The 26,153-nt window shown below is 45.8% G+C and overlaps 1 protein-coding gene across 4 annotated transcripts in view; it reads right to left on the bottom strand.

Annotated features, from left to right (window-relative positions):
* Positions 1-26,153, bottom strand: part of MAP1A (microtubule associated protein 1A) — a 598,226-nt gene that overhangs the window by 92,467 nt on the left and 479,606 nt on the right. The gene's annotated exons all lie outside the window — the stretch shown is intronic.

The raw sequence follows: 26,153 nt of genomic DNA, 5'->3' as shown, positions 1-26,153 counted from the left end.
ATCTGTGCTGTCCCCAAGAGAAGGAGTCTTCCCTCCCCCTGCCCCAGGCACATTTGCTTGAGGTCAGGCTGGAAATTAGGTACGCAGGACAGCACACACCCCTAGGATGAGCACTCAGGTCTGTTGACTATAATTTGATTTCTGTCTTCTTCGGAGTGGCAGAACAGAGGGTTCTGGGTAGTAAAACGTGACCCACTCCACTGGATGTGGTCCCCTCAAGGGCGGTTTAGCTGCAGGAGCTAGCTGCCCGTTGGCCACCAGCCTCCAGGCTCCTAAATCCCATAAATGTAGGATTTAGGGGACTCCCCTAACACCAGAACCTCATATTTGAACAACTACCTTTGAAGAAGACCAGACTTTGCCCACTGCAACAAAGCAAAAGAGGGATACTCTGTCCCTGAGGCTACAGACTGGGAACTGTCTGAACGACCCTCGTCCTTGGCTCAAACTCGGCACTCCCGACCAGTGGGACCTCCGTGGATGCCAGAAGCACCCTCAGTCTCCCCTCAACTATTGCCACTAGTCCCCCACAAACTGCAGGTAAAAACAATTGCTGGATCCGAAGTATCAACAGCTATCAGGCCCTCCGTGAGATCCCCCTAATCCAAGTGGTTCAGTGTCTTATGGGACTTGTAGTCACACCTGTCCCGAAGTTTCAGGCTGCTACGTCACTCCGTCATGCACCGTGAAGTTCACAAAGGTTTTCTTCAACTTTATCGCTGCCAAGGTTAGTTGGTTGCCAGCCCATTAACTAACCACCACACTCAATGCTGCAACTGCAGAGCACACTGTGCAGCCTGCATCCAACATCAACAACCCAGCCTCTGCTGAGTTTTTGCATCTTGTTTTTTGCAACATGGTGTAAGTTGTAAAATTAGCACCAGTGTGAGCCCCGCTCAGCACCATAGACAGGCAGGGCACCTCTGCACACAGATGCCATGGGCCAGGTAAAACTGAACTGACTGTCATGACTTGGTCCTAGGAGGCACACCACCTTAACCCTGCAAGGGTTTCACATAACTCAACCTCGAAGTGGCCATTTGTCATTAGTGGTTTTTCTCCATTGACTACAACGTTAAGTATAAATATTCATTTTTGCTGTGATTTAATTTTGCTTCTAAAATATATAACTCCGGTTGTACTGATGCAGTTCTGTTCATTTTGGTGTCTAAATAAAAATAAAAATAGGCTCTATTTTTCTAAGTTGGTGTTGGATTTCTTTTGAGTCATGTTAATTGCTTATGGTCCATGTTGGTGGCCTGAAATGCTTAACACAGGTTTCTCTAATAAAGCCTGATAGCTCTTTGCCACACTACCCGGACTGAATTAAGGATTTATTAGTGTGAGTTCAAGGACCGTCTTTGGGTAGAGAGTATTACATGGTGAGGTCTAACCCTCACTCCACCTAATTACTCCACTTTCTGACAGACATGACAGAACTTAAACCATTCTGCATGTGAGTACACAGGTATGTCAAGATGAACCTGATCAGATATGAGTAAAATCGACAATAATTCACCATAAAGAAATCAACAATTTAAGTACATATCTCAATTTCTTTAATACGTATTGGTTGCTTCTGTCAGAAGTCAATCATTCTTTAGAATCCTCTCAATGTCTGTTTTATCAAGTTCTCTAAATGGTATCAGTGACTATGATCACAAGGTGTCATGGTATTAAAGAAACTTGTTAAATACTTTTAGTAAGGATAACACCGACACAATTGGGCCCTTTTTATGAGTTGCAGTATCCCACCCAGAGCAGTGGAGGAGGGTGGAGTCTACTGGATCCAGTTACACCAAACTCTGTTTCACCAAGTGTGGCTGCACACCCCATAAAACTGCTACAGGGACATGGGCAGGACTACAGACAGGAACACAGCCTGCTCCACACAACCCTTGCAGCACCACAGGGAGAACAGACAATGCTAGCCCCTCCCTAACTGTTGGAAATGGCCCTTTCTGCAGGGTTATGCCCAAACCTTTGCCTTTCTTCTCCTATTTGTCCGACCCTCTATTTGCTGGCTTTAGGACTGTGGGCACTTTACTACTGCTAATCAGTGTTAACGTGCATCTGCTCTCTCACCTAAAACATGTGGCTTACACCTGTTTGGCTTATTTAATTTACTTGTAAGTCCTGTATAAAGTGGTATACCATATACCATATACCTAGGACCTGTAAATTAAATGCCACTAGTGGACCTGCAGCGATGATTGTGCCACCAAAGAAGAAGCCTTTTAAACTTGTCTCAGGCTGCCACTGCAGCGCCTGCGTGCGCAGTTTACTGTCACATTAACTTGGCAAGGGAAACTACTTGCCAAGGCCTTAGTCCCTTTCTAAGACACCTAAGTCACCCCCAACTCAGGTCCTAAATAGCCCTATGGGCAGGGTGCTGTGCATGTAAAAGCTAAGACATATATTTTTATGTGTTACATGTCCTAGTAGTGACAAACAGCCTATTTCGTTTTTCACTGCTGTGAGTGCTGCTCCTCTCATAGGTTTGCATTGGGAATTCCCTTATATATGTCTAAGTGGTAATTTCTGATCTGTAAGGAATAGTGTGGGTATGTTTAGTATGTTTGGAGTGGTAGTGAGTAATCCTGCTTTCTGGTGTAGGTGGAGTTTATATTACTATTTTAGAAATGACACTTTTAGAAAGTGGGCATTCCTCTGTGCTTATAACTCTAGTACTTTGCAGCCTGACTCCAGTACACGTCTGGGGCAGAGGGACAGCTCCACTTGGTGCATACTTTCTAGACAGCCATCACACATGAAGGGCTGGGTGTGACAGAAAAGGCGCCTGCATACTGATATTCTTCCTGAGCTGGGGAGACAGAGGATGGTCCATACCTTATATGGGAATAGGCTGTGTTCTGCCCTTGTGCAATGGACTGATTACCCCCTACTGTTGTTTAGAGACAGGGCTGGGTTGAAAGGGTGCTGTACTTCACTTGAAATGGTTCTTTTCAAATTACCCCCAGACAAAGGCATGTTTGGAGTATAATTACAGGGGCTCTCGATCCATGATTTTTAGTGCATTTTGGGAACTGGGATTGAACCTGTCAGAAGGGCTGCTGGACTGCAGGAAAGGACTTATCTGGACAGCTCTTCTGTTGTTGTCATGCCCCTTGCTGCTGCTGTGTGGTCCAAAGATTCATCAGGATTGCCTTTCTGCTGGTTGTCCTGCTGCCAGCTGCCCCTGACTTTGGTCCCAACCAGGCACCACGGGACTGCCAGGAAGAACTGCCATTTCAACCCCCTTGCTTGTTGTCTGCTGGTCTGCCTGCCCCTGTTGTACCCCCCCTCCAAGTGCCTCCCAAGGAGTTCAGTGCAGGGGGAGAGCTGGTTCCTGCTCCTTGGCTTAAGTAACTTAGCACATGAAGACTGCTTTCCTTTTTAATTTCTGAGTGCGTGGGGAACGTCATCCATCACTTTTATACCCTGCTCTTCTGCCAATGAGGGTTAAGCACTGCGGGTGGCCCCGGGCGCACCGTGAGTGAAGTGCTTGGTTCCAGACAATGACAACGCAATCAGGCACCTCTTTGTTTCCCCACTTTTGCGTGTGGCCAGCCCCGCTTCAACTCCCCTTAAGTGGCGAGTGTGCAGCAACATTGAGAATAACATTTGGACTTTGGCATCCCTCCCACCGCCCATCTCCACCCTGGGACTCACATCGTGTGGGGATTAGGGCTTAGGCACCCTTCCCCGGTACCTGATTACTCTGCTGGCCATCAGGAACTCCGTAGTGGGGCCACACCTTCAGGAAGGGCGCGGTGAATGGAGCTACGAAGTAAGCAGCACCAACCAGGAGACTGACTAGTGTGGTGGGAAGGCCAAAGGCGGATGGCCCTCAGGAACTGCCTTCCCCACTGCACCCTATCCCGGCGGTCTGGTCCATCTCGTCCCCCAGCCAGGCACTGCACCCCCTCAGCGAGTGGCCCCGGAGCGGAGGTGAAGCCGGGATTGTGCAGCAATGCCGCTCCACTTGCACAGTTCCCTGCCGTGCAGGACCCACTGAAGAGGTCCACTCTACTGACCTGGGAGCACTAGTCCTTTTCTGGGCATTGCAGCAAAGTCCCACCACCAGGAATGGCATGATTGAGGAGAATCAGTGTGGTTCCTGCAATAAACGGGAAGGTGAGTTTACATCCTGCCCCCATGACCAAGGAGATAACTGGATGGCTAGGTCCACCACAAATCTACCATATGCGACCTAGTGGGGTGGGGGGCCTTGCACCATACGTCCACATATGGGGAGTGGTGTGCCCTCATGTGTCTATTTAGGTACCTGTCTACCCCACCCTAATGCATTTGTATGCACTGGTGCTTGGTGATCTGCCACTTTAGATGACAGCACAATCATAACAGTGAATGTGGTTGCTGTGACCACATGCTATGTACGATACCTGTGATTTCTGTGTTTCCAAACAGGGTTGCATCTCTCGCACTGCTGATGACACGGGGAGGGGGTTTATGGGAATTACGCAGGCACTTATGGTGGTATGTAGTGCCCAATCCACTTGTATGTAGACTGGAGGACCTTTGGGGGGGATTATCATGCTTTACTGCTGTATGACCCGAGACCTTGATCATGTCATGTGGATACTTAAATAATCATTATGATATCTAATAGTACATGGTGTTCATGGGATTACAGTGATAACCTGTCAACACCAGGGCAGTGCGCGCTCTATTGGCAACTAGAATGCAAAAACCCAGCACTCTCAAAACAACGTAATTTATGCATTGTGCTGATATGTTGTTGTTTAACCTTTTGCATTGTAGAGTTCAATCCTGAAGACTTATTTTTAATGTGCTTACAAATGCTGTTCATTTGCAATGTATTGCTGCAGGCTTTCAGAGTGTGTTAGGGGTGGTCCCTTTCCAGGACCTTCTAGAGACTTTCCCTGCAACATGCCTGGGTGTGGTTGTGGGCTGGGCCAAGACTCTATAAAAAGGAGCCAGCCCAGCTCCAAGTGCTCACTATTCAGAGGTCCTGGTGCAGAGCAGCAGCTACTTCCTGAGCTCCTGTCCCGGTGGCCTATTTGATCTTCCAGACATCTGACTTTCATTCTTCATTTGGAGATCCTTGTTCTGGGCGGTAAGACGGTGGTTGGGCTGGCCTCCCGACGCCGTTATTGAGAACTCTCATGTTCTTGGGCCTAATTCTTTTATGATTTGACAGAGTACTTTGCGCGTGTAAAATATGCGCTTGAGTGTTTGTAACATTTGCAGGGTGACTTGCAAATCAGCAAGACGCGTGATTCGTTTTATGGTGTTTTAACTTTGTTGTTCATTGCACGCTACCATTTCTTGACATTTGCATGGTGGCTTAAGAATCTGCAAGACGCGCAATTTGTTTTATGGTGTTTTAACTTTGTTGTTCATTGTGCGCTACCATTTCTTGACATTTGCATGGTGGCTTAAGAATCAGCAAAAGACGCGCAATTTGTTTCAATGTACTTTGATCTCGTCATTCATTGTGAGCTGTTATTTCTTGGCATTTACATCGTGGTTTGCGAGTCGGCAAGACGCGCGATTCGTTTAATGATGATTTGACTTTGATATTCATTGCGTACTACCATTTCTTGGCATTTTACATGGTGACACTCGAATCAGCAAGACGCACGATTCTCTCCTCAAGTTTAATTCATGTTGTTTATTGTATGCCACTATTCTAAGATATTTATCATGTAATATTCGAGTTGACAAGTTATGTGATTTGTTCACGGTGCACAATCCTTTTATGGTGTTTACTATATCTATATATATATATAAATCTACAATATGCGCAATTTGTGTTGAAACATTTTAAAAGTACACAGAAGATCAGAGTTTCTAGATGCAATATTGCATGGTCCTAGTATGCATTCTCAAAAAAGGATTTATATGACTGGTTTAAAATTTAGTCAGAATGTTTTTCTGATTCTCATGTAAAGGAAAGTACTTGATTAAGAAAGTTTTCATTTAATCCATCTTGACTCCCTTACAGGTATCCGGCCATCTTGAAACTTAGTCATTTTAAACTTAATTCTTAGATTGTTCATGTTTTCAGAATGACTATGCTGAGAATCATAGTCTAGTACTGATTTCAGAAGATATAATTTTCATATTGGGTGTTCTAACCTTTTTCTTACTACAGGTCTCCTTCCTAGCTGTTCGCTTCCTAATCCCCTCTTCCCCTCTTGAACTCTCTTATCCTCTGTGATTTATCTATCACAGTCTTGGAGCTGTTCAGTGGCGGACCTGTTGGGAACGTGCTCAGACCCCGAGGATCTGGTGACTCTGACAGAAACCTACCTGCTTTGCCTCATGCCCTGATGTTGTGATGTATGACATTTTTGTTTGTTATTCTCGCCTAGGCAGGATAATAAATACTGGCTCAGGATTTGCACGATAATCACAGTACTTATGACTTGTGACACTTTTTGGTCTTATGATAAATAAACAAAATAGAAACCATATTTTTATTTAATCATGTGTGGAATCTCTTTTGTGGTGTATCTATTGTGTCACTGGAGTGACTGTGTTGCGCAAATGCTTAACACATAAACCTCTAGAGATAAGCCTGACTGCTCTGTGCCAAGCTACTGGGTGTGAGCACACGTTATCTTTGGTGTGTACCTGACTTGCTCTGACTAGAGTGGTAGTTTCTGCCTGGCTGAAGTGCATACCCTAGCCAACCAGAAACCCCATTTCTAACACTAACCATATCCTACCCTACCCCTGATTGAAGAACACCAGTTAATTTCTTCCGCCTTCTCAGAACTGGACTTGGTCACCACTTGGAAGATACTTTTTGTACTATGCAGTATTCTTTTTCACTATAACCTACCAATATAAGGTGGTGTTCCAAGCACATTCCAACTCTGGCATAATTATTTATTTACTCCTACCCTTGAAAGAAGTTTATTTCTGACCATTTCCTGAATGGCTCGGGAAAAGGTTTGTCAATAACCACAACTTAGTTGTGTTTCCAGTCGTGGAACACCCCTCTTTGCCCCTACCTGGCAGTTGCATTCAACTGGGCCAAGACCTTTAAAGGGAAATTGAATCCAACACATCATCCTGCAACAGTTGCAGACAGATGGGTGTGGGTTAATGTGTGATTTATGTATTTTAAAAATGCAATGAGTTAAGTTAGTTACTTGATCCCAATTACCCCATTTGTGTTGCTAGGGACCCTTCTGGAAAAGATCTTATCCCCAGCACCACTAGCGTAAGGATTTATAGCTGCTGTATTTATATTAGTGGAAGGCATTGCCACAAGTTACAGGGGGACCCAGTGGTTCACGTGATGGAATAAAGGGAATTAGGATTACCTCCCACTTTGAGAAACCTATGAATGAAATAAGTGTGTGCATCAACACTGCTAGGCAGACCCTTAAGGATTTTGCGTCTTCAGGTGGCAAATTTTGCAGCTTCAAAAAAGCAAAATGTGCAGCCTGAACCTCAAAATGTGCTGCATTTTTGTCATGGACAGAAAATGTGTCTGCCACAAAAAAGACTCCATGGTCTGTGCCCTGTCACTGCTATATACTGTGCTGTGTTACAATCTGTAACCCTGCATAGTATCCAGCCGGCACTGAGCCTGGTACCAGAGGTTTTCAGTGCCACAGAGTGCTGACTGCAATATTGCAAAATTGCTCTTTCTGGCATCAGACACCCTGGGTATATTGCTGTGTGCAGGGCAGCAGGAGTTTAGGGGGTGGGGTATAAGAGTCTGGGGAGGGCACTGGGAGGGCCAAATGAGTCATGGAAAGAGGAGGGCAAGAGAGGAGAAGGCTAACAGAAGGCTGGTCAGGGAGAGCACATTTATAAAAGGAGCTGAAGAGATGGTCGAGAAAAGACAATGACAGACAAACAGAAGTACAAACAAGCATTCATGGAGGACACTGGTCCTGACAGACTGTTAGAGAGGTAGCCAGGGAAAACACATGAAGGAAGATACAGAGACAGTCACGGAAAGACTTGGGCAGACAGATGGATGTTCAGACCTTCACCATAGCTAACACAGAGGGAACAGAGGTGCACACTTACACTTTATTCGGTATGAAAATATTCAACCATAAAAACAAATAACAATACAGTACATAAAACCAATTAGCAATAAATCAGTGTATAAAAATGTCAATCCAAAATTCATTTAAAAACAAATAAAACATTAGTATTGAGGATTATAAAACCATTCTTAAAAGTGCTCTAAATTACTGCGCCAAGTGATAGCTCCCTTCAAAAAAGATCCCAGCCCCCGCCACACGAATACATCAGAAGCCATTCACAGCAACAAAAAGGCAGGGCGATATTGCAGAAAACCCTTGGGCCTTAGCAAGGGGAATAAAAAAACGACGCCTAAAAGGTGCATAAAAAACACAAAATAATGTAAAATGGGTCAAAGTCTGCAAAGACACCCCGTCACAGGGACAAGGTCTAATGGATTTTTCACCATACTGGCCTAGCGGGAAGCATACATTATTTCTAATAACCCCAAGGTGGAATCTAGTAATAAGAGACCTTTCCCTCACATCACTTATCTCTAAAAGATAGGGCTCAGGGCCCGCCCCCATCTTAAGCATAGTAAAATCCCTAACCGATTTTTTCCCTAAAACCTCCTCCTCTCTTTTGGCCCCCAGGATTCTCACAAAAGTATCCTTTACCCAGTTTTTATCTTGGCTGGTCAGACCCTCGGGAGTCTCAAACATATCAGGCCGCCCCAGTTCGTAGGCCGCCTTTCTTATATACATGAGACAGGGGATATTCTTCACATGGTCACAAGCCAAGCAATCCCGTAAAATCTCTCTATTAAAAGAGGCATACTCATTAATCCAAATAGAGATCCATAACAAGAGGGGAGCAAGATTGATGGTGTCTTGTACAAACTCAAGATCTAATTCCAAGTGAAGACAGAAACCAGAGGTGTTTTGGCCAACTCCCAGTAACCTTCTGCAGAAACGGTTTTCTCCTACGGCGGGGGCTCGGGTATCCATATACCCCCAAAGTGCAGCACCATACAGCAGGACTGGGAGACATTTACGCCTGTAAAATTCAAGCATAGACTTAATGGGTTTATTTCCTACTCTAGCAGCAAAATCAAATGTAGCACCAACTGTAGCATAGAAAAGCGTTCCTCTTCTGGCAATACAGGGTTTCCATGTGCCTTTATCATCAAAAATAACCCCTACATATGGGAAGTCGTGGACCCAGCTAATAGTTTGCTCTTTGATCATCAACTCCCCCACCATGCTAAGAGGTTTTCTGCAGACCATAATATTTGATTTTTTGTAATTAATCTCTAAGTCTATAGCTGACATAAAAGAAGCATAGGCTCTAACTGCTTCACGGAGGCCATTCATAGTGCGGGCCATAAGGACGCATCTGCATAAATCAATACAGGGACACTATTACCATTAACCTTAGGAATGTCCCTACAATATTTCACCAAAAAATCTAACAATCCATTTGTGTATAAAAGAAAGAGATTAGGGGCCAGGACACAACCCTGGCATACGCCCCTATTAAGTTTGAAAGCATCCGAACAATTTGTCCCCACCCTCACATTTGCAACCGTTCCTAAGTGGAGGTACTGAAGCAACTCCACAATATTAGGATCCATCCCTAGCTGATTAAGCCTCTCCCACAGTATAGCCCGATTCACCTTATCAAAGGCACAGCTGAGGTCCATAAAGGCAAGATAGAGGGTGCCCTTCCTAGCTTGAGTGTATTTCCAAATCATCATCAACAGATTTAGGCACTGTTACCGGGTACCAAGCCCTTCCCTAAAGCTGTACTGGGCCCGGCTCAAAGTTTCATTATCGGCCATCCAAGCCTCAATATGCCTTAAAATAATCCGGCCCATGATTTTTGCTGAAGAATCAAGGAGGGAAATAGGACAATAAGACTTAGGATCGTTCTGGTCCCCCTTTTTAAACACTGGGATGATACAGGCTGATCTCCAAGAGGCTGGAATTCCCTCAGTGACTGCTGCATTGAGAACATTTAGCAGGATAGGCGCCCATAGCTGGGGACAGGATTTATAAAGATCCATAGGGATCGAATCCGGGCCTGGGGCTTTGTTGCTGGCACTACCCCTAAGCCTTGAGACGGGCGCGTAAGAAAAAACATGTGGGGAGGTTAGGGGTGAATGGGAAAGAGAGGGCAGCTGAGGCAGAGAGGTCAAGCAAGAAGAGTGACAAAGATCAGGGGACGGTGTGTGGTCCGGAGTGAGTTTGAAGCGCCTGCAAAGTCGGAAGATGAGGGGCTATGAGCTAATTGCACAGGAGGGGGCTCTGTGCATTTCAAAAGCAGGCGACAGAGGAAGTTAACACCTCTGCTGCCTGGTAGCCTGTTGCTCAGCAACAGCACAGAGACAATAAAGAGAGTTTTTTTTAACTCTGATTTTACTGCCAATATTTTATAAAAATTAGGGGATTTTTACAAAAGTGGCGATTTTGCAATTTGTTTTACAAATAGTAAAATTACAATATCCTGGGCGGTCTGGCTACGGCAGACGACCTGTTTATTATATAGAGAGAAGAGTGATTAGAGAAACAGGTCACTGTATTTACATTAAAAACGAAAGCCTTGATGTGATAGCCAGACTTCCATGTAGGACAAGTTGTGTCCCCTATGCAATTACCAAGGAAAGTTGCCAAGTTTCCAGACTGATTTTAACATTGCCCTCAAACATTCCTAATGGTCACACCTAGGTAAGCTATAGTTGTTTTTGCTAACATTGTTCGAAGTGTGTTAAAATTCACCACACCTATTCTCCAGACTGGGAGAGGGCATTATGCAGAATGCAGGAATTAAAGATATGACATTGTTTAAGCCTGCCTGTTGGAAGTAGGAAATTACTCCTCATCTTTGTAGACAGGACTGAAACACAACCCCCTGTCATCCAACTCAATTTCCAACCCGCACAGCGCCCATCCAGGTCAATGGCACTTTGAATACAAGGTGATGCTTGCCGCTATACGAAACAGAAAAAGTAAATACATAAATACATAATCCACTAATATATTTATTGAGAATGTCAGTCAACAGTACAGGACTAGCCAAGCAAACAATGCACTATTAATAATAATACAAATGGAAACTTGAGAAGTTAATTACTATACGAGCACTTTGAAATGCTAATAGCGGAGGTTTAGGCGGAAGAGAAGTTTTAAAAAATATATACTACTTTGGGCTAAATGAACCGCAAGAGAATGCATATGAAACAGTTATCCATCTTTCTAGCGTGATTGAGATGATTTAAGGGTACTACTATTAGATCAAAGCTCATTAGCTCTGTCCAAAGCTTAACAGAACTCTGGGCCTAATTTAGATCTCAGCAGACGGGTTACTCCGTCACAACAGTGATGGAAATCCCGTCCAAAGAAATCGAAATCCCATAGGAAACAATGGGATTTCAATTTCGGCAGACAGGATGTCTGTCACCGTTGTGATGGAGTAACCCCACCTCCCGCCGAAATCTAAATCAGGCTCGCAGTCTGGAACTCTTAAGGAGGATAAGTCACCTTGCTCTTCAGAGAAGAACCAAGTTTTTTATGCCTAATGTTTAAACATTTGGAACCTAATGCATGGATCTTCAAATGTATTGATGCCGTATCCTTCCCACATGGTAAAAAATGTAATTGCCCCCGACCCCGAGAATGAAAAACATGCTATGACTAGCCTGATCGCCCTAAAGCATAAACGTATTCAAAGGTGATTCTTTATCTGAAATGGGAGTGGAGGAGAGGTACTTTGAGAGTTATCTGAAGCCATGATATCAGTCATTAAAAATGTTAAGGGGCCCATTAAAAGGTCTCACTTCCACTCACTTTTTTCACTGAAAAAACACCACTTTTGTATGTATGATGCTCCGCTTGGTCAGTGCCTTCACATCCCGCCCCAGTGATCAATTCTGAACCCCAAATGGGGGCTAGCATCTTAGTTTGAAGACCTCTACCCTAGTGGACTTTGTGTTCGCAATCATTTGATTTGAAAAAAAACCAGGCTTTATGACCCCCTTCTTAATGTTTCGCAACAGAAAGTTACATTGGTGTGAGGGCACAACCACGGTTGCAAACTAATGAATGGACATCAATGCCAGAAACAGTGTAATATCAGTTTCCATGAGAGACAGGTTCCACTCTGTCAACATAGCATGTGGGTATTGGGAGCGACTCACAGCAGTGCAGGGGAATACTACATACTCCCGCCATACTGTTCACATCATGTCAATTTGTTTTTCTGATTTCAGCCCTTGTTCCGCAAAGGGTCAGGAGCTGCAATAAAAAAAAATGCATTTTGCAATTTTGAATGTAGAGATGGAGAACTGCTGTCCTTCGTATGATGCCATCCCTGCATTCAAAGCCCTTCCGGTAATATTCACGGATAGAATCCTGGCTCAACACGCATACTGCAGAGCAAAATGAAATGCAGGTCACTGTGCAGACACAGTAACTGCTTTGTGACACAGGGCCTTCTACATCAGGCTCTTGATATTTGATGCAGTTGGGTTAAAGGAGGTAGCCCCTGCTTGGTGTTAGATAGACTACTACTACATTCTATAAAGATATGTGGTGTCTGACAAGGGCTTCTGGCTACAAGCAGAACAGTGACGGTGGTGACAGTTTATACATCACTCAACAAAAGGACCAGTCTTCTCTTTGCCTGATGTTGAGTGGTGTATATGTGATCACTGGAAGGTCTCCATGAGAGCCCTCAACATGAGTTGAATCATGCAGTTCAGTAAACCCAGCCTGGCTCATGTATCCCACTGACCGAGAAATATCAACGTTACCACAAAAGGTGAAATTTTTCGAGGACTGTGTTGTTGTCATGGCTAAATTTTGAGCCTAATACAGACATTCTGAAATTTTTCAGACATGTCCCTATAGTGCACAAATCGAGCGAGCTTGACCAAAGCAAGGAGGGTTTGAGGGGTTCTAACCCCAACAAATGCTTGAAACAATTGTTTATTTCCCCCCAATTTTTTCATTATATATTCAGATCTGATAACTTTTGAATAGGCCTTCATGTTTTCAGTTTCCATTTGTTGCAAATTTCAGTTGTTTTTTTTTCAGTGCTTTTCAAAGCTTTCTAGAATTGTACAAAACAGTGGTTCTCAATGTTTGCTTTGTTTTTGTTCTGGAACGAATTTACTAAAACAGTGTTCTTTGGGATATATGGCAAATTATACTTTTATTTCCTTTCTTTGTACGTTCATGTTCACTTTAGAGGCAGCAGAACATTAAACTTGGTGATCCAGAGGCTGTTTCATTACTACATTCTGCATCACTACACATGCTCAGAAAGGGTTCATGCTCCTACATTTCCTGAAATTGAGCTGTCCGTAACACATTAGTCAAGGTAATTGTACTACTAAGAACATGAGCTGCAGACAAGACAGCTCGTAACGCAAATCAGTTGTTGCCTCTTCTTGTTTCTGAGCTGTGCTGTCTACACTCAATCACTAACTCATAGATTTTCTGATTTTATGTAGACCAGCTCACTTTTGATAAAAACAGTGCATGGACCCCATTCTGGGATTCCACATGGTCTCTGAAGGTGCTCATAAAAAATCACCTGATCTCTGTGTGTGATGATGCAGATCCAAGAGGTATGCTTTTCAGACCACTGTTATGCAAAACTAAGAACAGGAGTGTTTTGTTCCTCGCTTCCTGGGAGGACATTAAATATAGAGGCAGAGGGATCATTTTAGCTACAATCTTGATACCCGAGGCTTAAGAAAGCAATGCTATGGTCCAATCTGAGTGAAGGCATATGAGATTTTGGTAGTGCCACTTCCCTTGAACTGAGATCTGGCTTAGAGTTAAGCTGCAAACCTACTGTCTACCACACAGTAGCCTGCAGAGAACAGCAAGCTGAAGTCAGATGAGGTAAACCATGCTCCCAAAAGGGGAGTGGAAGAGGTCCTTGGAGTATGGGGCCTTGCTGATAGTACACAATTGCATAGCACATAACTCACCATGCATGGCCTGAGTGAAGGCATAGCCTAGGAAAGTAGATAATGGTAGGAACCAAAAGAGTATAAGAACAGCAAAAATCGGTGTTTTCCAGTTTCCACTGAAAACCAAATATTGCTTTTGGTAGTGTTTTATCAGTTCTATTTTATTTTAGCTACAAATCTGAAACCCTACTTGTATAGTATAGTGAATAATTATGTTACTCATGCCATGATACCCTGCCCCGATGGGAGCAATCAGGGTCGGATTCGGGCAGAAAGTAGGCCAGAGCACCAAAATAAAACTGTGTCTATTAACGAATTAGATAGGTAATGTGTGCAATATAGTTGTATCAGTAAAAATGCATCTCTCTGCAAATTTAGTTACCATTTCAATGGAAAATGTGCTGTCTGTATCCTTTAGTTATATTTAAAAAATCGCCGCCTCATGTCCATTAAAGCTAGGTTGGTCAAGAAAGTTTGCTGTTCTAAAAAGTGGGTTGTGGTGCTTAAACGTTTGGGAAGCACTGCTAAAATGGATTTATATTCAATATATTCAGGGTTTATGACGGTTATTGTTGCAATATGAAACTGGAATAGTAACTACATGGCAATTATCTGATTGGTGCACTGACTATATTGTATTTTAGGATGGTGTTGCACATCTATTGAAAATTATAGCAGGGTCTTCAGATGCTCTGAAGCGCTCTATGGAAAGACTTGATATTCAGAATTCTTGACGTTTTGAGAATTGTGTGGGTTCCTAGTTTACATACTTTTCATATCCTCACCGGACATATTCTTCCTTAGTGCCACACAGCCACACAACAAGCTTTCCTACTCTTATTTCCAAGCATCATTGCCACACAACCAACTAGATACTGGATTTGACTTCTCACTATTAAACGTTCATTAAGTCTTTTTTAGTATGCATCAAAAATAACTTTGCAAGTTTGTTAAGAACAATCCCCACAGCATGCAACATTCAAAATTTTGGGACTCTACGAAAGATACAATTCAGGGATTCGATCAAAGGTAGTACAGCCAGGCAGAAGAGCAACCATAAAGGAAACAATAGTGAGTCAGATGTTATTGGCGTCACTGAGATTACTGATTGCTTTTTCGATTGCTATTCTGGACTGTGCAAGGAAGAACTGAGCATCACTAAAGAAGATATAGATCCATACTTCGAATCAATATTGCTGCCTGAATTACTTCCAGCATGGCTGTCAGTCTTTTTTTTTAACCCTGGGCAAGGGAAGCTCTTCTGAACAATAACGTGGTAGAGGAGATGACATGTCTAGATTATTATCCGAAACATTTTGGGGGCAAATTGGCATCTGTGTCCCCACCCTTCTACATACAAATATGTGAATATATCTGTTTTTCAAAAGAAAAAATTAAAATCCAATGATTTACAGCTCGAAAACCCCAGTTCAAAATTGATTGGCAGTATCCCCCTGATAATGTCTAAATTGATGTTGTCAGACCAGCACAGGTTTATTACAGGGCTTGCCATCATCCAATTTACTAAATTTGTGAGAGTTCTCACATGCCCAGTAATTACTAACAGTAATTGTACTGGATGCAGAGAAGAGCATTTGTTTATGTCGAATAAGGAAGAGATTTGCTATTCATGACAGTGATATTTCACTAATAAAAAATCTATCTGGTCTCTGATGTTGCAATGAGCTGTAAACCTGTTCAACTGAATGTTATTTATACTAAGCACTGGATATGGCTGGCCCTTTCCATCAGGCCTCTGCTCTATACTTTTGAGCAATGGGGAAAAACAAGGACAATGAACCACAATTTCTTGCTGGCAATAATTGATTCAAAATATACATCTTTGCTGATGATATCTTAGTACACATGGGAACAAGAAAAGGCATTACTGCAAGTCTGAAAAATTACAAATTACTTTGGTCAGTCATTGGGGCATTACGTCAAAGAGAAAAAAAAAGTCATTTTTTCTAATCGTTCGCTAGGATAACTTTCATTACCTCCCGTCCCTCCCTCACCTTCCTTTAAACCAATGAGGCTTCCTGCCTCCCACTAGACCCTCCCCTTCCCTTTTAAACCCCCCCCACCCCTACCCCCTCCTGTTCTTTTTGTCTAGCCCACGCTAGACTTTCCCTTTTCACTTACCTTCACGGCGGGGCCTGGAGGTCATCGTTGGATGCACTCCTCGGGAAGCGGAGCTCCGCGAGGTGTGCTTCGGCCGGGCGCGTCTTTTCTGAGCAGGCGGGGCTGCTCGTAAGACGCGTCCTGGGAGGCGGCTGACGGGGTCAGCCGGCTCTTGGTGGCTGGGGCGTTCAGTTCCGGTTTTTCTTCGCCGCGGAGCCGCGGAGGGATGCCGAAGAGTGTTTTTGGGTTTCTGTGCGGGTAAGACGGGCGTTCTGCCTGCATTTTGACTGAAATTCTTGTTTTATCCTTTATTTGGATTGGTTCTGGGATATTGTTCCTGGGCCCTGTATATTTTGTCTGTGGATGAGATCGTGCCTACAGATTCAGTTAATGGCCGGAATCCAGGTGCTAGAGCTCAGTGGCAAGGTCAAGTACCTTTGGTGCAGCAGGTTACCTGTATACAGTGGTACGACTCCCGCCTACACCCTTACAATTTCTTATGAGGATTGTTTCTTCTTCCTCCTCAAAGGAGGGTGGTGCTGATGGCATTTCCACTCCTGGGAGACCCCTGATTCAGGGTGGTGGTGCTGCGCCCATCATGTCCAGGGAGGAGGTGCAGGAGATGTTCGAGGGGGCTGTTTCCAGAGCTCTTCATGCGGGGATGGCCTGGCCTGGTGGGGCTAGGGCTACCCATTCTCCTGCAATTGCGGGGAAGTCCTCCTCTGAGAGTGTGGGAGGGGATGCTCCATCTACGTCCTCTGGGGGTGATTTTGGCTCCAGGAAGGTGATGTGGGTTGTGATGGCACATGTAAGGGTTTCCTGTGTTTAGTCCTGCCAACGCTGGCTCTCACTTATTTCCACGATATCAGACGCTGTCTGAATTTTCCATGCCTTTTCGGGGACCTGTGAAGGATATGGTGTTTTGGGAGTGGAGGGTGTGGATATGGCTCAGGTTCCACGGTTCATTCAGATACGTTCTTTACTTTAGGGTGTGGAGGTATGGCCTCCCTCGGTCCTCCTGGATTCACGTTTGGCTACCCTGATTGGCAAAACAGCTGTCAATCCGGAGGATTGTGTGCCTGCTGATGCCACGGCCCGTAGGGTGGACTCAGGGCTTAAGAGGGCTTTTTGCGGCTGAGAATCTGGCTCTGAGGGCAGGTATTTCTTCGGCTTCTGCGGCCCAGTCGTTGGTGCGGGACTTGGATGAACTGACAGTGGCTGTTCAGGATGGGGCAGAGTGTTCGGAGCTCCTGGCTGGTGTGGGGCAGCGGCCTGGTTGTTGGCAGATGTGTCTTCAGATGTGGTCCGTACTTCGGCTCTGGCTTCTGGGGCTTTGATTGGGGCTCGTGGGTCCCTCTGGTTGCGTTCCTGGAAGGCTGATCCAGGGGAGAAGGCGGCCTTGTTGAGACTGCCGTTTGAAGGCCGTAACCTATTTGGTGGACAATTGCCGTCCATGCTTTCCAAGGCATTTAAGGAGAGGAAGCATGCCTTACCTTATAAAGGGGGTTCTTCTTCGGGTGAAGGGTGGAAGAAGCATTCCAGATCTTCTCCTATTAGGGTTGCTAAATCCTTTTCATTCAGGAAACGACGTTTTCAGCCGCGTTTTTCGCCTAAGAAGTCTGCTCCTGCGACCCGGGGTGGTTTCAAGAAGGGGTCCTGACAATCACTGTGGGCCTGGCAGAGGGCCGGTTGGGGGAAGACTGAGTCACTTTCTGTCAGCTTGGGAGGACAGTGTAGACGATCATTGGGTAATAGACATTGTGACCAATGGTTATGTCATAGATTTTGTTGTGGTTCCTCCAGATTCAGGGGTACGTCCCACACCTCTGCCTTCAGGGGGGTCACGGAGAAGAGCATTGTTGGACGGAGTGCGAGGCTTACTGGTCAAAGGGGCCATTTCCCGCGTTCCGCTAGACGAATGGGGTCAGGGCACTTATTCGGTCTTGTTTCTTGTACAGAAAGTTTCAGGGGGATTTCGGCCTGTGCTCAATCTACAGGAGGTGAATACCTGGATCAGGACAGTGCATTTCCGCATGCTGTCCATTCAGACTATTTTTCCATTGGTCAGACGAGGGGACTTTCTGGTGTCACTGGATCTGCAGGATGCTTACCTACACGTGCCTGTGGCAAGATCCTCTCAAAAGTTCCTGAGGTTTGCTGTGGATCGGGTGCACTGTCCGTTTTGTGTTCTGCTGTTCGGCCGCAAGACTTCTCCTCAGATTTTTACGACGGTACTGGCCCCCCTGGTGGCTTTGCTACATTCAGAAGGGGTGTTTACTCATCCATATCTGGACGACGTTTGCTCCGTTCTACCTCGCAGGCCCTATTTCGGAAGCAGGTTGCCCATGTTCTGGTGTCCTGCAGAACCATGTTTTTTTTAATCAACGGGGGGCTGTCGGTTTAGTCCCATCCCAGGATCTGGTTTTTCTGGGGTCTCAGTTTCGGACTCTTCTTGGCTTGGTGGCAGTGTCAGTGAAGAAGTTTGTGGTGCTCCGGTCCATGGTGTGGATGGTTGTGGTACAGACGGCCCTCCGTGCTTTTCTATGATTGCGGCTGCAAGGTCATTTGGTGGTTCTGCGGTGCTTGTTCGGGCAACGTAGTGGCCAGGGCTTATGTCATACTTCATGGGGGGACCTGGTCTAGGGCTTTGTTCGGTCTGGCCTGGAAGATTTTTGTGTGGGCTCAGGAGTGGGTTTCTGCTCTCAGGGCTGCATACGTTCGGGCATTGTGTTACTTCCTCTCAACTTTTCTCCATCCAGAGTTCACTGTTTCTTCATCTGGTTCGGCTCTGGGGTCTTCCAGTGCTGGATGTGTTCGCGTCCGAGTAAAACGCGTAGCTCGGTCACTTCGGCTCCCGGTTTTCGGTGTCCCCAAGCCTGGGAGGTGGACGGGATGTTGTGTCCTTGGCCGAGGGGCCTTTTGTGTGCGTTCCCGCCATTTCAGCTACTCAGGCCTTTGCTGTTAAGGGTGCGGCTTCTGGGGGCCTGGGTTGTCCTGATTGCTCCTCATTGGCCTAGGGCGAATTGGTTCCCATTGCTGCGGCTGAGGGCATCCGGTCGGATGTGGCCTCTTCCTCTGTGTCCGTCTCCCCTGGAGTTTCCCGGCCTCTCGTTGAGGTCTTAGGGGAGGTTACACTTGACTGCCTGGGAATGGCCCGCCGAGGTTTGACGGGTCTGGGGGTGCCAGTGGCTTTATGTTCTACTTTACTGGGTTCCAGGCGGCGTTCCACTTTACTTTCTTAGGGTAGGCTGTGGTAGGTTTTTTTCTTCTTGATGCTTGAGGCATGTATTGGACCCTACCGGCACGTCTCTCTTTGGTGTGATGCAGGTCTTGCAGGACGGTGCACAGTTGAGGTTGTCTGGGGTGTCTCTGCTGGTACAGTAGGCGGCTATTCAGGCATTTTGAGGTCCGTGGCGCGGCCTTCCGGTTAAGGGTAGTTTATTGCCGGGATTTTTTCAGGGGCTTTTTCATTTGTTTCCTCGCCCTGTACGTTCTTTTCCTTCAGGGGATCTTTCTTTGGTATTGGAGGTTTTAATGGATTATCCTTTGGAACCTCTGGGGGACTGTGTTTACGTCTTCTTTCCTTCAGGACGTTCTTTTTGGTGGCCATTGCTTCGGCTCGCCGTTTAGTAGAATTGGGGGCCTTGGCCTGTTCCTTTCCTTTTTGGGAAGTTTTTCCGGATCGGGTGGTTCTGGTTCCGGTACCTTCTTTTATCCCGAAAGTCAATTCTTCTTTTCATGCTCGCCAGGAGGTCATCCTTCCTTCCTTTTGTCCGAATCCCACTTTGGTGGAGGTGGTTCGTTTGCTTTTGTTGGATGTACGCAGGGCTTTGTTGGAGTGCCTGAGGGTGGTGGCTCCTTTCCGTAAGGGTGATTCGCTTTTTGTAAATTTTGGGCCGGCCCGTGGCGGAGATGCCTTCCACGGCTTCCTTGAGTCGGGGGGGGGAGATCATTGATTCTGTTTGTTTTTTTCCTTGATGGGGGTTGTTCCTCATCAAGGGGTTTGGGGTCGTTCTACCAGGGGTATGGCGGCTTGGGTGGCAGAGTCTCAGGGGATTTCAGTGGTGGAAGTTTGCAGGGCCGCCACTTGGGCCTCGCCTTTGGCGTTCGTTCGGCATTCTGGCCGGTCGGACTTGGGTTGTTTGGAGTCGGTATTGGTTCACCGGGTCTTATCCTCTATGAAGTCTTAGGGGTGGGGTTTTGGTGGCCTTTGTGCATGATATTAAACTTCTTGCAACTCAGTGTCCGTCTCCTGTGTGCTTCTTGCTATGTCTCATTGGTTTAAAGGAAGGCGAGGGAGGGACGGGAGGTAATGCGTCCATTTTCTTGCGGTAATGGCTTACTCCTAGTCCTACTCCCTCGCCTTCCTTTCCGTTCCCTCCCGCCCTCCCGGTACGGACTGTCTGAGTTGCTGCTTGGGCTTGGTTTTTGTACAGGAGGGGGTAGGGGTGGGGGGGGGTTTTAAAAGGGAAGGGGAGGGTCTAGTGGGAGGCAGGAAGCCTCATTGGTTTAAAGGAAGGCGAGGGAGTAGGACTAGGAGTAATGCCATTATCGCAAGAAAATGGACGCATTTTATTTGCCAAACCCATCACGTACAATTTTTGGGTGATGCTTACATATAATCCATCTGTAATGTACAAATAAATTATGTACCATATTTACTTAAAATGGCAGTGGAGCAATCTATCACACACTAATAGGTAGGATTGATCGTCAAAATATCTGTTATTTAAATTCCTCTGTGTCTTTGATGCCCTTCCGGTATATATTCCAGCTATCATCCTTAAAATATTATCTAACAGTAAGTGACATATGTAAGAGAAGAAGATGAGAAGAACAGAAAAAAGTGGTTGTGCCTCGCACAGATTGGAATGTTTATAGGAAACCTCCATTTAGAATAAAGATTTTTTGACTTCCAGAAACTGTAGACAGTTCTGCAAACGCAGTGTTACGTGTCTAAAGTTACGAACATGTGTCACTTGAGCAAATAGGAACAGTATATTTAATCGACCACAGTCACTATTTTCCTGAAACGGACCGGCATGAGCCAATACCATAACATTTTGATTTCCATGGCACCCACAGACGTAGATAAAATGGCTACAAGAAGAACAGAAGAGGAGAGTTGATATATGCAGGCAATATTATCTGCTCAATAAATATTTCAGCAAGAGGGCGCAAGTGTGAAGCACTGCTGCTTTTGTTACTGGAGGCCGACATTGCAGCACCGCTACATAACCAGCCCCCATTAACAAACCCAGCTCTGACAGCTGTAAAACCAAGAGCCACCCTTCCAGTCTTCCTGGGATACGCCAGATGCCCACTATGGCCAGCCCGGCCCTTAATGGAAAAACCTCTAAATGGAGAAAATGCTCTATAAAATCATGCAATGAATGCCACTAAGAAAATGCCAATCTGACCCATATATGGATTTGTCCATTTCTACGGAAAGAAGACATTTTGTAAATTTAGTAAGATTAGCTGCAATAGTTTTATACTTTCTACAAACATGAGAATGCCCATTATTGGGGAAGACAAGTAAAATGACGTATTCTCATTGGAAGTGTCTGTTTACCAGACAGGCTACCAAATAGAACAAAATCGCTGCTATTTATCCATCGTACATAATCTCTGCTGTTTAGCCGACCATAATCTGAATAGTAGGGATGATGTACCGGATAAATAGTGTGAAGGAGGTCTTTATTTATCAGGTCATAAAGAAAAGAGGGACTCCAGGCGATGGTAGTGTGGTAGCAATCTTGTAATGGGCATGGAACATGTGTGAAGCATTTGAAAGAAAGTGCATATAAAAATGTACAATAGTTTGTAAAAAGGTAAGTGCATGAATTGCGCTAAACTGTTTACAGATGAGAAAAACAAAATCAATTTTGAATACAAACTTATTTTTTTATTTTTAAATAGGACTTGTAGAAATCAAACAGCAGCTTCAGGATACAGCACACAGATATTTTGACTGCAGTCAAGAAGTATTTGCCTGTCAGCAAAGATACTGAGTATGGTTTTAAAGCATGCCACATAAATGTTCTATTTAGAACATAAAACATCGTGAGAAAACATAGTTTTTTTTATTATTATGATGCTCCCTTTGATGATTTTTGAGGGAGACCTGGGCTCTTTTTAGGCTTCTTGTGGAAAGCCTTATGCCTGCTTTAGGCTTCTGTTTAGGGGAATTGTGCTAATTATTTCACATCTGTCAACACAGAAGCAGTCAACAAGCAGCTGCAATACAGAATGCAGACAGGTAGAGTATATGGGCACCAGAGGGAGGGACACATATAGTAAGTAATCAGTGTTTGGGGGCACAGTGCTTTGGGGTACTTGCAGGAGGTGAATTGAGTAAGACACTGAAATGATGACCAGAGCCATGGGGAACAGGACAAGATGAACCAGGCCCAGGGAGTTCTTATCTATGAGAAACAGGGTTACCAATGCCAGAGGGGACAAAATAAACAATGAAGAACAGGACAATGAAAAACAGCGCTAGGGGTACCAGCACCAGAGTGGGAAGGATCAGGAGGGTCAGCTGGATGTGGAACAAGGGGATCTGGACCCAGTGGAATAGGCTTGAAGGACAGAAGAGCCAGAGACAGAATGAACAGAAGGCCCTGGACCTTACCAACAAGGAGGATTATGAGGGCCTGTGTGCAACAACCAAGACCAGCGGAACTAGGACAACCAGGGCCAGGAGTGGTAGATCCAAGTAGCAGACCGAAGAGGACCAGTACCAGGAGACCAATAAGAAAATGTCAAGAGACAGTAGGGCCAAGACTACAGACATCAGATCAAGAAGGACCAAGGGGTCAGACAGAAGCAAAAGGACTTGGACCAGAAACTGAAAGGACCAGGGCTACCAGGAGTGGCCAGGAGTTATAAAGGACCAGAAAGTCTAGCTCTAGTGGGACCACAAACAGAGGTTCCAGGAGTGTCAAGCTTAGGGAGATCCTAAACCAGGGTGTCATGAACTACATGAACCAGGCTGATCCACAACATAGAAACTAGGAGGACAAGTGCAAGAGGGATGAGGAAAACCAGGCCCAATGGGACCATTACTAGGAGGACCATGCTAGAAGGGCCCATGGTCAGATGGACAATAACAAGGTAGAATAGGTGAACCAGGAGACCAAGAGGGCGAGCAGGAATAGGATGGGGCAGGAGGACTGAGGACTAAAAGAGCTAGGAAAACCAAGGCCAGTGGAGCTAGCGCCAGAAGACCTAATACATGAGGGCCAGACAAGGGTGTACCAGAACTACAGAGAACCAGGTCTACACAGATCAAGCTGATCAGGATCAGAAGGATTAGGAACAGGCAAATGAGGGGACTAGACCAGCAGGACTGATGGGCGAGAATTAAAGTGGGGAATATAAAAAGGTCCAGGAAAGAGGTCCTGTCAAACAGGAGACCCAGGATCCAAACAACTAAGGCGTATGTGGTAATTATGCAGGCAAGGGCCAGGAGGATCAGGACCAGGTTGAAGAGGGCTAGGAATTTCAGGGCCTGAAGGTCAATGGCCAATATGTCCAGGATACTAGGATAAGCAGGTGAGGGATTAGAAAGACTGAAGGGGATAGTACAAAGGGCACTCAGAAGACCAGAGCAAGATGACTAGGTAAACTAAAAGGACTATGACTAGGAGGACCGGAAACAGGACTAAGAGGGTCATTAAAATCTTGACCCAAGGGACGGATTACAAGAGGGTCTGGGACAATGAGCACTGAATCTGGAGAAGCACAAGGACTAAGAAAAACAGGAATAGCATGAGGTAAGAAGGCCAACCAGCATGTGAAAGACAGTGTGGAATGGACAGTGGTGGGCAGGAGGACCAGGACCACAATAACCAGGCTGAGGAGGACCTGCACAAGGAGAACCTGGATCAAGAGGACCTGGATTAATGGTTGCAGTGCCAGTAGGACTCAATGAACTAGGAACAGATCTAGGAGAACAAGGACAACGTAAACCCTGAGGACAAAAGCAAAAGACAAGATGCCAGGACACAAAAAGCAAGATGGACCGGAATCTGCAGCACCAGGGCTAGGAGTTTGATGGTGAAGAGAACCAAGTAAGGTAACTAGGACCAAGCGGGCCACAAAGGATCAGGGCCAGATAAGCAAAGACTGGGGGATTAGGAAGGGCAATGATTGCCAAAAGTCAAATTTTATTATAACAAGCACAATAGGAAAAGACAAACCAGGATGACAGGACCAAGGAGACCACAACTAAGATAGCAGGATGGTCAGGTTCAGGAGAACTAGGTCCAGGACAACCCACACTATAGGAACAGGACCAAGAGGTTCTGGGACAATGAGCACAGAATCTGAAGAAGGACAAGGACTATGAAAAACAGGAATAGCATGATCTTGGTCAGAAGTGCCAGGTAGCAGAAACTAGGGACACAGGCAGTCAGAGTCAGAAGGAAAGTTTGTAAGAGCACCAGGAAACAAAGGACTAAGAGGACCAGGAAGATCAGGGCAAAGAAGATCAGGATCTGGAGTAACAGGAAGAGGAACAGGAGGAGAATGGTGAGGAAGTCAAGGGGGATCAGGACCAGGGACATCAAGACCAGAATGATCACAGAGCAAGGAGGATTAGAAGGATCATCACCAATGGGACCAGGAACAGACCTAGCAGTGCAAGCTGGACCATGACCATAGGACCAGGACCCGGAGTACCAAGTGGAGCAGAACATCCGCAGCCTGGTGGTAGCAGGACCAGGGTGTGGAAGATAAGAGGACCAGAACAGCCAGAGCCAGGAAGACTAAGGGGACTTGACCTGGATGTCCAGGAGGACCAGGGCCAAAATGATGAGGTTCAGTAGGACCCAAACAAAGAGAACTGGGACCAAGAGGGCCTCGACCAGTGGGTGCAGTGCCAGAAGGACCATGAGGGCAAGGCACAGGGCAGGAGGATAAGGATGATCCAGGAAGACAAGAGCTAAGAAGTCAATGTCTAAGAGGGCCAGGACACAGGAGGCCAGGTAGACCAAGGGGACCAGAAGGACCAGGAACCAATGTACTGGGAATCGGATGAGCAGGGTGAGAAGGACTAGGTTAAATTAACAAGGATCAGAAGGATCAGGACAAAAAAGAAAAAGCTAGGAGAAGGAGGCCTAAAAGGACCAGGGAGGTGATAAGGACCAGACCCAAAAGGCTTAGGCATACAAAGACCCAAACAATGAGGGCCAGAAACAAAAGGATCAAATCTAGTGGGCACAAAACCAGGAAGAGAACACAGACTGTGAGGACCAGTAATAGGAAGACCACTGCTAGGCAAAAGAGACTTAGAGTGAGGGAGACTGGGAGAACGGGACCTGAAGGAATAAAGACGAGATCACCAGGCAACCAGAGCAAAAAAGACAAGAGCTAAGAGGACCTAGGCAATAAGGACCAGTGTGACAACAACCATGGGAACAAAGGATGCACAATTCACAGGGGCCCAGAGTATCAGACCCTGGCATACCAGGACATGAAGGACCAGGGGGAAGAGGAAAAGGTGGGCCAGGACAGGGTAGGCCAGGATGACAGGAGCCATGATCACCAAGCTGGCTGGCTAAGAATGGGTAAAAACAGGATGACCTGAACAAGGACGACTAGGATAAAGTGCACAAGTTTGTTCAAGATGACAACGAGCAGGAGGGCCAAGGCCAAGAGTATAATAACTTTTTGGAGGAGAACCCAGAGAACTAGTCAGGTCAGTTGTAGGTGTACCAGATAGGGGAGGATTAGGTGGACTAAAATGATCAGAATAAGCAGGACCAGCAAGAGGGCTGGGAAGACCAGAGCGGTCAGAAACAAAGGACTAGAACCTGACGTTCTAAGTGGAGCACGAGGACTAGCAACTGGGGTATTAGGACAGGGATGGCGAAAATCAGGGGAACCAGGACACCAGTACCATAAGGACCAAATGGGACCAGACCAAGACAAAAATGTCCAGGCCCAGCCCATGAGGACCTAATAAGGCAGACCAGTGGAGGCAGTACCAGGCGGAACACAAGGACCAGGGCAAGGAGAACTAGGATGACCCAAACCAGGATGACTAGCAGTATCAGCCCTAGGA

Source organism: Pleurodeles waltl, chromosome 3_1 (assembly GCF_031143425.1).
Source record: "Pleurodeles waltl isolate 20211129_DDA chromosome 3_1, aPleWal1.hap1.20221129, whole genome shotgun sequence".
Classification (NCBI taxonomy): Eukaryota; Metazoa; Chordata; class Amphibia; order Caudata; family Salamandridae; genus Pleurodeles; species Pleurodeles waltl.
The sequence above is the reverse complement of the archived record's forward strand: the minus strand, read 5'-3'. Positions and strand labels throughout refer to the sequence as shown.